The sequence below is a fragment of the Diabrotica virgifera genome, chromosome 6 (assembly GCF_917563875.1).
Source record: "Diabrotica virgifera virgifera chromosome 6, PGI_DIABVI_V3a".
Taxonomy (NCBI): domain Eukaryota; kingdom Metazoa; phylum Arthropoda; class Insecta; order Coleoptera; family Chrysomelidae; genus Diabrotica; species Diabrotica virgifera.
Window position 1 is genome coordinate 41,362,128 of NC_065448.1, and position 3,747 is coordinate 41,365,874.

At 31.0% G+C, this 3,747-nt stretch overlaps 1 long non-coding RNA gene across 1 annotated transcript; it reads right to left on the reverse strand.

The window, feature by feature from the left end:
* Positions 1-480: 480 nt before the first annotated feature.
* LOC114330683 (uncharacterized) lies at positions 481-3,041 on the reverse strand. The gene is made up of 2 exons (XR_003652516.2): positions 2,683-3,041; positions 481-2,611 (listed from the first exon to the last, which is right to left on the reverse strand). It is a non-coding gene; the product is annotated as an uncharacterized LOC114330683 (long non-coding RNA).
* Between the last annotated feature and the right edge of the window lie 706 nt (positions 3,042-3,747).

Sequence of the window (3,747 nt, forward strand, 5' to 3'; positions counted from 1 at the left end):
CAGGAAAATGAAAATGGGGTAGAATAAGAACAGAAATAGAGCCAATATTATATCACATCCAAAATAAACAACTGGAATGGTATGGACATATCATAAGAATGAAACCAGAAAGGATGGCCAGGAAAATTCTGGAAATGGGAAACACAACAAAAAGGAGAAGAGGACATCCTCGAAAGAATTGGAGGGATCAAATAGAGGATATAGTACATGTACGAGGGAAAACGAAAGAAGAAATGAAAAGCCTAGCCAAAAACAGAAAAGCGTAGAAAAATGGGTGAAAGAAACAACGGACCATAATTCGACACCGTAATAGGCATAAGGAAAAAAGACAAGAAGAATAGATAAACTGAAAGAACATTCATGAAAAATTCTTATTTTATGTAAATTCTATCTATAAAATTTACATTTATATTGAATTAAAATATATGGATTTGTTGATACTTTTTTCAAAAAAAAAGAAGTTTGATAAAGAAACAACAGTTCAGAATAATTATAATTATTTTATTTGTTCTTAAAAATATTACAAAACTAAAATAAAAATAAAATATACAAAACTACAACCACCCATTTAAGATGAATATACCTTGGGCCGCCCTTTAATGGTAAATTAATTTACAAATGCTTGCATGTAAGAACAATGTAAAATTAGTATGGCAGAGGATCACCAGGATATAATACGAAATTAAATAGCATTTCAACTTATTTTTGTAACTCCACACAGAAAGCAAACATTTTGTTTTTTTTTTTTAACTAAAACTTTGGTTTAACAGTAAAGTTTTTAGGAATAAAAATTAAAAGGGACACCACTATCTGCACATAATCAGTTGCATTTATTTTGTGTATCTGATGAAACACATTTAGTAACATCAATTTTTTGGTGGTTTCGGTCTACCTGGGGTAAAAACTGAACATACTTTTTTATGAGAAAATGGTGGAGAGTCTAAATTTGGGATTTAATATTGAAACAATGAAAAAGTGAAGCTGAAAGTTTCAAAATTTTATGTCTATTTTGTATAACAAAGCATAATAATATGCCCTTAGACTACTTGTTAAACATGTCTTACACAAACGTATGGCAAATATCATCAAAAGCTAAACGAGTTAAAAATATTTACTATAACTTTTTTCTACTCCCGCAAGAAGTAAATTTAATGTTGTTCATTACAAAAATAAGATACTTATATTTTTAATTAAAAATATCTGTTTTAATACTAGGTACTACATACAATACTGGAAGTATAACATTTAAAATGAAAATAAAGCAATGATTTTATATTTTTATGATGCAATAATTTTATTGCATCTATAAGTAAGAGTCCTATGATGGATACATCTACACTAAATTTAAAATTAAGATTCAGTAGAAATAAACAAATCAAGACAAGTTATATACTACTATTAGGAGCACTCCCGAATCATAATTTACAATGTATAAACTTTGGAAATCATGATTTGGGATTTACAATGTATATACAGTAGACTCCCTTAAGTTCGGCCACCTCGGGACCGGACCCTAGGCCGAACTTAAAAGTGGCCGAACTAACCGATGCTTATCTAAAAAATGCCCATTTATTGTTTGTATGGATCTAGCAAAAACAAAACACTTGTACATTAAGTAGAAGACAACACAGAGGAATACTCTGACATATTTAACACATTTGAAAAGATAGACCGTTACAAAAATACTATAAAGCAATACTTACAGAACTCTAGGCCTAATAAAATTTAAAAATATTGCACATTGGTGGTTTGGCTTCTTAAACACTTAAAAAAAGTCAGTAATTTTTTTCTGAATTTTCTTTTCTAATGATTTTTGATGTGCAAAGTGTGTGACTAATGCTCAGAGAGCCGGCCGGACTAAGAGGAGACCGAACTAACCGAGGCCGAACTTATGAGAGTCTACTGTACATTGTAAATTATGATTTGGGAGTGTTCATAGTAGCATTTAACGTGTTTTGGTTTGTTTATTTCTACTGCATCTTGAATTTAGTATAGCATATTTCTGTAAATATTTAGGTAAATTTAAATACCAAAACAAAATATAATGTTATTACCACTGAATGTAAAAAAGATTTAAGTACAGTGAAAACTATTAAAACTGTCTATTTTGTGAAAAGTTACTATTCACAAACTTTATTTAGCAATAATGTATCAAACCCGGTATTACCACATCTGCGAAAGACAGTACCTCCGTAGACTAGGGTAGGTTTGTGACTATGGCCACTACTGTAGACACAATGAAATTCCAGGCTAATGTATGTAAGTGTACATAATATGAAATGGAGATTTATTATTTTTATAACAATACAATAATTTCAATGGTTAAACAGATTAGGTTAATCTTCATTGTACAGATCTATTTATTCTTATGAGATCTTTCCTTAGAACACTTAGAAATGAAATGCACATTGTTTCTCAGTGGCCCTGGGAATAAAAATTATGGTTACTATTGATTTGTACACCAAGTTACTTCAGGCAGGTAATATTTTATATTAACCATATACTTTGTTTCTATAAATGTTTAGATCAATTAAAAATGGTCTTCATTTGCCAATTTGTTAACATTTTTTTCCACTCATGTACTGAATGTTCCATTAATTTCACATCTTCCCTAAAACAATATCAATGTAAAATCAAAAATATTCCTTTCATGATTGCATTTATTTTTGGAACTTTACATACCTTATACTTACATTTAGCAAGAGTAGACATGTTTACATTTTCCACTATTTTCTGCTTTACAAGAACATAACATTTGGCTAATGCTCATGCCATTTGTGAAAGATAGGGTTCCTTTAATTTCGTGGGGATTGCACCTTACTGAATGAATAAACCATATATTTTGATGGTATGCTCAGAACTTTCCTCTATTTTTCCAGCCAAAATAAGATGACCAGAGTTTAAAACTTGTTTTCCTTCTAAAACTTCTTGAATTTTCAGTACCCAAGAACTTCAAATATCCCACGATACTACTTAATGTACTTAACTTCATGACTAAAAAATAGAACCAAATAGAAAATAGAACTTCAACAATTTTGAAAACAAAACCAAACAAATTTGTTTTTGGCAGAATGACTTGAATGACAGACGATTTGTGACGGAACGGAACAGTAAATTAGGCAACATTGTATTCCATCAGGGCGAGTTTTAACCGCAACTTATTTAACGGCTCGTTGTAAACTTTATAATTTGAGTTTGACAGTTGACACTTGACAGAATAAAACACTACATCATATAGTTTGTTTACTACAAAAATACGATTACGTCATTCAAGATTTTTGACGTCAGAGCATTGCCGAACCATTTGTCGCATTCCGGAGATGAAAAAGTGGGCTTCCGCAAAATGTGGGGAATTCGTTCTCTGAATATGGCGCTACTGGCGGAACGTGTTACGGAACGGTTACCATGACATTGGGAACTTTTTAATTCCGGTCCCTCTGTCCAACGTATGCTACTTTTGTGAATTTGTCAATAACAGACTTGTTGAAAGTGTCGTCAAGTACTAAATACTAAATATCAGTTGGAAAATAGCGCCGACGGTAAGTGGTGGCTTTCGGTCGTTTGGTTTATAGAGGATCTCATTAATTTATTGAGAGATTTGCAAATGAAGGATAAGTGGCTGTATTTAATGATTTTAACCGTATGAGTTTACATATCAGATTTTAAAGATTGTATTTTTTGTTTTAACCAAATTTTGAAAAAATGTGAAAACTTTGAATTATTCACGTCCGTCTGTCCCTCTGTCTA